Source organism: Malaclemys terrapin, chromosome 7 (assembly GCF_027887155.1).
Source record: "Malaclemys terrapin pileata isolate rMalTer1 chromosome 7, rMalTer1.hap1, whole genome shotgun sequence".
NCBI lineage: Eukaryota > Metazoa > Chordata > Testudines > Emydidae > Malaclemys > Malaclemys terrapin.
The window spans coordinates 51,797,135-51,807,246 of NC_071511.1; the positions used below are offsets into that span (position 1 = coordinate 51,797,135).

General features: G+C 53.0%; 1 protein-coding gene across 1 annotated transcript in view; it reads left to right on the forward strand.

Moving 5' to 3' along the window:
• BSN (bassoon presynaptic cytomatrix protein) overlaps positions 1-4,748 on the forward strand; it is a 107,745-nt gene extending 102,997 nt beyond the window's left edge. The window contains exon 9 of the mRNA XM_054035863.1: positions 237-4,748. The gene's annotated coding sequence lies outside the window, so the exon portion shown is untranslated. The remainder of the gene's footprint in view (positions 1-236) is intronic.
• The last annotated feature ends 5,364 nt before the right edge of the window (positions 4,749-10,112 follow it).

Here is a 10,112-nt window from a genome sequence, read left to right on the forward strand (position 1 = left end):
CTGCGTGGTTCATTGGGTCAGGAGCCATCTCCTTGATTGTAAACAGGCTACATGCTCCTCCCGCTGGCCACTGTGCCTGCAGCTGTTCCCAAGCCAGAGCACTGTGCATGCCGGGGGGGCAGGGGTGATAGTGAAAGTGCTTGGAGCTCAGTCATGGACCAGGGCTCATTGCACCAGGCACTGCACACACAAACAGTTGTCAATGATCTTTCTATCTCTTTCTGTCTCTCATCAAGCTTTTGAAACCATGGAAACCACTAGGCTGCTTCACAGATTGCAAGGCCAGAAGGGCCCAGCATGACCTGGAAGGCCGAAGACAGGATGTTGGGTCTCACTGAGCAAACCAGGCCTTTACCCGTAGCAAGCTTCTTCAGAGCCTGAGGCAACGCTGCAGGAGGGCGTGGGGAGCGACCTCTTCTCAGCTCTGTGCACTGTCTGGAGCAAGCCATGGGAACACATGCCCAGCGCGCAGGCTTGGTGTCCATCAGGAACATTGAGAAAGTATGGGCCTGTGCCACAATGTGACTGTCATGGAGGTGGGGTTTGCCCTGCTCTCAGAGGATACTTCTGAGCTTGTGCAGGACTGCTCCCTCCTGTGGTCTCCTTGGGCTGGGGATCTGATGGGGGGGGACCCTGGCCCTTTCTTGAGATTATACACAGAGTTGCTCACTCATTGAATCTTAACTCTAGTATCTTCATAGGTTTTTCCCTCTCTCTGAGCCATGTACGATTCGAGGGCTGGGAGCTGAAGGCTACAATCTCCTTCACATTCCAGTTTGCCCCATCGGCCCCTCCGCATGCACAGCGTTCCTGTACTCTCACCATCCCTGCGACGGAAAGTGTTCCACACCCCCATCCGGGGGATTGAGAGAACTTCAATTAGGACCTAACACTGTTTCCTTATTGAGATACGAGGCCATAGGACTCTGAAAGGCAGTGCATAAACTGGCTGACTTTTCCCAAAGCAGATACTGGCCAGGCATGTCTCTCAGCCACCCCAAAGCCATCCTGAAGCCATGCTAAAGCATTCAAATGGCAGTGCTATCCATTGGTAACATCACACATTGTTTTACGTATGCCTGGGTATTATTTTTATTTCCAGAACAGCCTTAATCATTCCACTTTGATTTACATCTATACCTCATCAACACCCTGGGGCTGGAGGTTTCTTGTTTCTTTTTGGTTTGGTTTCCTTTGTACTGAATTCTCTTTCCTTTCTGCTTTGTGCTGAGTTAGCACCCAGGCTGTTGTCTGTAGAAGCAATAGAGTCCAGAAGGCTATAAAGAGCACAAGGTCAGGAGAGCGCTGCCGCTGCCATTCTCCTTCTTATTACTGTGCAATTCAAGTCCTTCTTAAGCCATTGCCGGTGGGCATGCTCAGAAAGATGGAGGAGCTACTCACAACAAACCTGCCAGGATGAAGTTCCTTGGACCATAACCCAGGAGAGCAGAAGGAAACCAAATGGAAAGTTTGTTTCACCGTAGAAAAATCAGCAAGTGTACAAATGTTCTGGTTTTCATTTGTTTGTGTTGTCAGTTTCCTGCCAGTCTCTCATTCATGCTGAGCATGCTCAAAACAACAGTTGGTGTGATCCATTGGAGCTTCCATCCACCTTGGGTAACCGCGAGTGAGTCTCATGTCTAATGTTCTATGCAATGAAATACAAAATTGAAAAAAATCCTGTTAATATTTACCACGTTCAATGTTCTGTATAAGGATTTAATTGCACCTGTGCTATTGATACTGGATAGTGATCTTTATATCAAACACCCGTGCGTATAACATTTCAATTAGTGGCATGTTTGACCCATCGAGGGACACTTTGCCAAAGGCCTGTGACCGTCCTGTAGTAGAGCATGGCTTGCTACTTTTCTGCACGCTCTCATTTACATTTAACGCTTGCAGTTCTTTGCTTGGAGGATTTTTTTCTCATGGTTCATCTTCGATGTTGAATGCTAGTAGCAGATTTATGCACTTGTTATTGATGGCACAGTCCCAATGTGAAGCAGAACATCCTGCAGCTGATGCATCTGAACTCTCTGCAGTGGCTACCAAGGTCCAATACACAGCACCACCAGGGATTCCCTGAGATAGCCCTGGCCCATCTCAGAATAGGTAACCGGGCAATGGGGGGCAAGACCAGTAGCCAGCTGGGCAGAGCAGCTGGAACAGCTCTGGAAATTGGTTTTAGAATTTCTGCACTGAAGCCTCCCTGCGCTGCCCTGCTTTGTGAGGCTGAGAGGTCTCATAGTGGTGTCAGCTCTCAGTGCTGCTCCTTCCAGTGCAGTATTACCAGTGACTGAAGAGCCCTGAACAACTACCCCAGGAATCCATGGAGAGAGAACTGAGCATGGCCCAGTGATAGTAAAGCGAAGCAGACTGCCCCGCAGTTGCAGTGCCCTCCTTGCCCATAGCCACCTGGTTGAGCCAAGCTAGATGAAGCCTGTAAAGCCCTTTCAGGTGAGAGGGCATTGCAAAGAGATGGGGCCAGAGCCTTCTCTGTGCCCCTGGGCACTGTGAGCCTGTGGGGACTGGGCAGGACCCGGGGGTGCCCACCACAGCACTCACTCTGCAGTGTGCACCAGCTTGGCTGTGCCAGATTGGTGAGTGATTGGCCCAGCCAACACCCTCCTTCTCGGATCCCAAAGCACCTCTGGTCAGGGATCTTGGGCTCCACACTCTGCTTAGGGCTTGCTGCACTGTCCTCCCATTCTCTCAGCCAGGGGTACCCGAACCTGCCCAAGCCAGGCTTATGTCAGCAGCCTGCCCAAAGGCCAGCGTTAACTGGGACAGAATGAATCCACCCTCACTGTTAGTAGAGAGGTGCCACCGACAGAGACTTCAGGTCTCAGTATGCAATGCTCTGTGTTGGAGCTGGAAATGGTTGCCACCATGGGCCATGTTGTCTTGAAGGAGGCACTTCAGCCATCCTTGCAGAACAGCAGGTGCCAAGCGATTCCATGGATGGTTCCAGGTGCAGATGGTTGGAACAAGCACCAGCGTCTGCACTGTTCTGGGTCGGGTACCATGGCCGGGTTGGGATCCTATGCACATACCAAGACTCCCCTGAGGTATGGCCGGAGCTGCTGCACATTGACACTGGGTGACCTGCCAACCCAGGCTCTCTGTGCGGTGCAGAGACCTTCACATCACAGAGGGGAGCCCTCCAGGGCTGTGACACCCATGCTGCAGCTGGGAGGAACCCCAGGCTCTGCAGGCAGCTGTTGAGATCCAAGCTGGAGGCTGTGGAAAGAAATGGGACCCCCCATTATTGATCCCCATGGGACCCAGGAGGGTGCAGCTGATACCCCATGTCTGAGGTCAGGGAGCATGGAGGGATGTTGCAGACGCTGCATGCTTCTGGGATCATGTGCAGGCTCAGAGTAGTGTTCTGCCTGGGCACGGCCTGGAGGTGGGTCTGCACTAGCTGTGGATCTGTGCAGATCACTGTAGCCTTGTCCACGGGGGGCTGGGAGGGGGAGCATCTTGACAGGTAGCACTGCAGATGGCTGCTCAGTTCACTGCAGCCAACTGCTTGCAGCGCCATAGTCAGTGACTGAGCCCCTGGGTGGTGTCTCGGCACAGAGGCCACATCCTTGTGGCCATGGAGGTTGAGTTCTCCTCTCGCTATGCAGGGCAGAGCGTCACTATCGCTGGGGGACTGTGAGTCAGTCCCTCCCCAGCTGTGCCAGGAGCACATCCTCTCCCACCTCCTGCTTAGGTGCTGCAGCTCAGAGAAGAGGTAAAACCAGGCCCCCGGCCAGGGTGTGCCAGAGTGAGTGGGGACAGAGCCCTTTGCCTGGCCAGGCTGTCGGAGAGTGCAGAGCAGCAGCCCCCAGGTCAGAGCTTGGCAGGGTCAGCCTGGCCAACGTGGCGCTGCCAACAAGTGTGCGGTCACTGCAGACATGGCCACACTGCAGTTGGCAGGCAAGCAGCTAATCGCGGACCCAGCAGAGTTGCTGGGCACTACGCCTGCTGATCTGCACTGGCCACACTTGTGGGCAGCATGGTGCCAGCCCCGCAGGTGATGCAGAACAGAGAAACCTGACTCCCTTAACATCCTGCCTGGCTGGGGCATTGCCAGGGGCTTGCTTGGGGTACTGGTTTGAGTATAAGAGTGAGCTAGTCCTGAACACAGAGCCTCGCGCTTGGGCTCCTGCTGCTCGGCACCTTCGAAGGGGGCAGGCATGGCTGTTCTTGCCCCAGGCAGCAGGATGTTCTAGGGCCCGCCAGGATGTTTCCCCCAATGACAAGTGCATAGTCTGCAGATGCTTCTCCAGGGCTCTAAGCTGGACTCCTGCACTCCCCTGGTTTGCTCAGCAGTGGCTGCACCAGCCCCCTTCATTCCTGCCATGTAAATAGTTGTACAGTGTGGAATTTCCAGTGGTACCGAGAACAAAACCCAGCGAGGCCACGGAGCACTTCTCACTGCCCAGCACACTTGCCACACATCTGTAGTGGGCTCACTGGGCTGACTGCTCTTGCCATCCCCTCCCCGCGCTCACATCCCCGGGGGCTTTCCTTTGCATTGGCTTTTGGAGGGAGGGAGGGGGTGCTGTACAAAGCTCAAACAAAAGAGCAAATTGCCAGTTGTAAGTGCAATGACCTTGTGAATGGTGTGTAGTCCTGCTGTGCTCTGTGAGAACGTGTATTTCAGTGTGCCACCTCCTGTATTGTGACTCCCTCCAAGACATTGCCCCTACAAGGTATTTCTGTGAGAACAGAATAAAAGGACTTGATAGAAATCAGAGGGTGCCATGACTTGATCTGTATCGAGCGAGACTACACAGCAAAGTGGGGCTGGAGTGCACTGAGGAGAGCCAGGCAGCCCAGAAGGTGACAGGCACTAGCAGCTGCTGCTGGATTGAGCTGAATGGGCATGTCCAGCAGCACTGGGGTCCCTGGTGAGCAAGTCTGGGTTCAGTCAGGTTTGGTGGGACAATGGCTTTTCCTCCTAGCATAGCTGTATTCATTGTGGGACAGGTGGGGAGCAGAGTTGCCTGCAGCCCTGAGCTGCTGGATCTAAGCCGCAGTCTATACTACCATGGTAAGTCAACCTACACTACGCAATTCCAGCTACATGAATAATGTCCCTTAGGTCGAGTTACCGTGGGGTCTACACCATGGGAGGTAGATGGGAGAAAATCTTACCTTACTCTTCTTACTGGGGGTAGAGTACAGGGGTCAACTGGAGAGCGATCTACAGTCTTTACTAGACCCGCTAAATCGACCACCGGTAGATCAATCTCAGAGCGTCGATCCCCGCGGTAGTGTAGACCTGTCCCTCATTGGGGGTAGAGTACAGGGGTCCACTTGAGAGCGATCTGCTGTTGATTTGGTGGGTCTTCACTTCTCAGACCATTGATCCCGCTGTAGTGTAGACATAGTCTGATGAGTCACAGGGGACTCTTGGCTAAGGGGCTGGCTACCTGGCTCAAGGAGACTGGCTGTTGTGGAGTCACAGGCTGGGTGCTCTGGAACTGCTCTGAATTAAGTCAGGCAGGACTCTGGGGCAGCATGTCTCCCCTCAAGGGCCACTCTAACCAGAGCAACCTGCTCGCCTTCAGTGCCTACTGGGTCTGAGTCAGAGCATTCAGCCCTCTGTGAGCTTGTAGCAGGTTGGACACCTGCTCCTGCCTGGAAGGGCCTGAGATAGCGCAAGGAGCAGGCAGCGTGAAGGCTGAGCTGATCAGGGGAAGTGGCTGCCGCTGGGGCCATGCCCCAAACAGACTCAGCTGGCCTGTATAAAGAGGCTGGGAGCCAGGAGCTCAGCAGTCTCTCTCTGCGTTCAGGGAGAGAAGGGCCTGGCTGCAGGGAGCAGAGACAGAGTACCTGAGTGGAGCAGGGCTGGGGAAAGGCTGAGGAGCTGGGGATTCCAGACCTCTACAGAGCTCCCCACAGCAAGTCCCCCTGGATGGGCCACCTGGAGAAGCCTCACCCCCCCCCCACAAAGGGTCCCTGCACCCCACTTCACAGTCAGCAGTGACTCTCAGGCAGCATAGTGAAATAGAAGTGTTTATTAGTTGACAAGAACATGGCGTACAGCACAGCTTGTCAGCACATAAAGCAGGAAGTTACAGCAAAGTCCATTTTGGAGGGATCCAGAGCCGTGGGCTGTCCCACTGTGTCCCAAACCAGGAAACTAACTAGCCTCCAGCAGCTTGTCCTTAGTCCTTTGTCTCTTTTCCAGGCAAAAAGGTCACCTGTTCTCCACCTCTCTCCTTGTTCCAACTTGTCACAGCTGGCTGGCTCCTGGTAGAGGGGCCCTGGCCATCAGTTCCCAGGTTACAAAGTGTCCAACCATCACGGCTGGATTAACTCTCCTGTGGGCCCGGGGCCTATTAGATTTTGTGGGGGCCCTGTATACAAGTCTTTTTCCTGGGAGGGAGTTTGGTGCAGGAGGGGGCTGGGGCAGGGGATTGGGGTGCAGGAGGGATTGCAGGGTCTGGGAGGGAGTTTGGGTGCAGGAGAGGATTCTGACCTGGGGCAGGGGATTGGGGTGCAGGAGGGGGTGCAATGGGAGCTGCAGGGACTGTGCTGGGGGCAGGGGCAGTGTGCGGACCTCCTCCCCCCCCAGAAGCCACAGAGACGTGCCAGCAGCCGGCTGTTTCTGGGAGAGGCATGGGGCCACAACATACAGGCAGCCTGCCTGAGCGCCCCTTTGATTGCTACCTGTGATTTATTTTTCCGGGGCCCCCCTTGAGCCAGGGCTGCAGACCCTAAAGCCTCTGCTTTAATCAGGGCCTGCCAACCATTATCTGTGTGCAGGCAGCTAGTGGCAGCCACAACTGCCCACTAGAGTCTCAGTAAAAATCACACATCCTTGTCTCACCACCAAGGTATTTGTGTAACACAGGGGAAACTGTGGTACACACAGTATTCATGCAAAACGTTAAGAAAAAACCCTCCCACTTTGTCACATCTCTTCACCCTTTGAGACTGAACTGAGCAGGGTCAGTTTAGCCAGTGACCTGGGGAACTTCAGGCCCCATCTCTTCATGACAGAGCATGCCACTCACATGGACCGCCTCCATCTCATACTCCTGGAGGACCACACTCCACCTCATGAGTTTGACGTTGCCCCCTTTCATCTGGTGCAGCCACAGCAGCGGCGAGTGGTCAGTGTATCAGTGAAGCACCACCCAAATAGATACGGCTTCAGCTTTTTAAGAGCCCACACCAGAGCCAGGCATTCCTTCTCTATGACCACATAGCTCTGCTCCAGGAGCAGCAGCTTCCTGCTCAGGTACATGATGGGGTGTCTCTCCCCCTTCGCATCAATTCGCATCAGCACTGCACCCAGCGCGGTGTCTGAGGCATCAGTGAACACCATGAAGGGTTTGTCAAAGACTGGGTTTACCAGAACTGTGCACTTGACTAGAGCCTCCTTCGGAGCAGAGAGAGCCCTCTGGTGCTGCTGGTCCAGACCACTTTATCTGGCTTGCCCTTCTTACATAGCTCAGTGATGGGGGCGTCTAGGGAACTAAAGTGGGGGTACAAACCCACCATCCCTGTAAAGACCTGGACCTGTTTCTTAATCTTGGGAGTGGGCCAGTCTCTGAGCACCTCCACCTTGGCCGACTCTGGCTTCAGGCAGCTGTGCCCCCACCTTGTGGCCCAGGTATGACACTTCTGCAAGCCCCCCCCCCCCTTTACACTTTTCAGCTTTAATAGTCAATCCTGCATCCCAGAGGCGACCCAGTCTCCTCTTCATCTGGGACACATGCTCCTCCCATGTCTGGCTAAAGATACAGATATCATCAATATACGCTAGGGCAAAGAAAGTCCTCCATCCCCCTCAGTAACTTGTTCACCAGGTGCTGGGAAGTGGCAGATGCCCTCTTGAGGCCGAAAGGCAGGACCAAGAACTCACAGAGCCTCAGAGGGGTGATAAAAGCAGATTTCAATCTGGCTCCAAAGGCACCTGCTAGTAACCCTTGGTGAGATCCATAGGTACCAAGCTCCCCGCAACTTGTCTAGGAGCTCATCAGGCCTAGGCATGGGTTAGGCATTGAACACAGTGATGGAATTGAGCTTCCACACAAAACCGGGTCAACCCATCCTTCTTGGGGCCCAGCACCAAGGGCAAGGCCCAGGGGCTGAAGGACGGCTGGATTACCCCTAAAGCCAGCATGTCTCTGACCTCTCTCGACAAGTCCTGGGTTTTCCCAGTGACTCTAAACGGGGAACACCTGATGGGAAGATTGGCTCCCATCTCCATCCAGTGGGACAGCTAAGTTAGTGAGCCCAGGCCGGTTGGAAAACAGCTGCTGGTACGAATGCAGCCCCTCTCTGATCTCTGCCTGCAAGGCAGGGAATAGCTGCTCAAAGAGGGGAATTGATTCCAGAGGGAGGTTGGCCCCTGTCACAGGGAAGAGCTCCACTAGGTGATCTTCCCTCTTCTTCTCCCACTGGCCACACACTATCGGCACCAATTTTTCCCTGTCACAGTATGGCTTCATCATGTTGACCTGGTACCCTCGGTGACTGAGAGCCCAGTTGTACAGTTCCATATAGTTCACCCCAAAGGGCCTATCCCAGGCAGCTTGTAGCTTATTCTTTCACACTGGGATGAGAGCACTGGGATGAGAACAATCACTTGGTCCTCAGTGGCATAGGAGCGGGCCTGTGCTGAGTGGTCATATCAGACCTTCTGCTTCCCTTGGGCCCTGGTTAGGTTCTCCCTGGCCAGACCCATGAGCTTAGTGAGCTTTTCCTGGAAAGTTAGTATGTACGCCACCACTGATTCCCCATTGGGAGAGGCCTTCCCCTCCCATTCATCCCTCACCAAGTCCAGGAGTCCCCTCACACAGCAACTCGAAAGGGGAGGACTCGTAGATTCCTGGGGCACTTCTTGGTATGCAAACAGCAGGTGGGGTAAATACTTGTCTCAGTCCTGCAGATGCTGGTCCATAAGTCTTCAGCATCGTCTCTGTTAGGGGGCTTATTCCTTCACCCTCTCACTTTCCTGGTCCTTCTCGCATGAACAGAGAGCAACAATACCCAAAGTCCAAAGGCGCAAACAATTCGATGTTTATTGGGGTGAACTTCCAGCAAGCATGATTCCAGTTTCCTTCCTCAGTGTCCCCCTTCTCTGCTCTGACACCACAGAGCCTTACCTATTCCCATTCCCCCCTTAGCAAAACATGATTCCAATTTCCCCACCTCTATTCCCTGTTCCCATTCCCCCCTTACTTCCTGATTGACTGCAGATTATATAGTAAAACTTGAGTTCTGCTTAGCTATACCTTAACCAATCATTTTACTGAAATTTAACTAACCAATCCTAACATACTGTAACATGGTTATTTAACCAATTATATGCCACCACCTTAATTGGTTTACACCCAACAAAATTAATTATACAGCAGACAGAAACAATCACAGAACCAGACAGAGACCATGCAAATAAACATACAAAACAATACAGAAGTGAGGATTTCACAACTACATTTATACAGACATAAGGGTTTTCCAGCTGTGTCTATTGATAAGATTCCTAACAGCCCAATAGCACTTTATTTCCATGTGACTAGTTCGGAATGTGAGGATGTGACCATTCACTTCTCAGCCCATGGCTGCCTTTGCTACTTAGCCAAAGGCCTTACTTAGCCTAAGAACAGAGCCTCAGACTGTCCCTTACACATACAGAGAGTGATTTTGAGTCTCTCTTTTATACCTCTATAACTAGCTAAGTGATAAGAATACACCTAAATTCTTAAAGACAGGCCTGAATATCTATATCCTAACAATCTTCAGGGTCCCATTAAACCTCTCCACCAGCCAGTTAGACTGAGGGTGATATGCAGAGGCCTAGGTGTGCTGGACCCCACATTTCTCCCACAAACACTGCAGCGGCACTGACATGAAATTGGGCCCCTAGTCTGTAAGGACCTCCCACAGGAATCCCACTCAGCTGAAGATGGTCAGCAACTCTTCTGCTATGGTGTCTGCCTTGGTGGAGGACAGAGCCATCGCCTCAGGGTAGTAGGTGGTGAACTCTACCACCCAGCAGAATGTATTTCTTCCCTGCCTGGGGTGCCTTGTTGAGGGACTCCACTGTGTTCACAGCCACGTTCTGAAAAGCTTCCTCCATGATGGGCAGGGGCCTC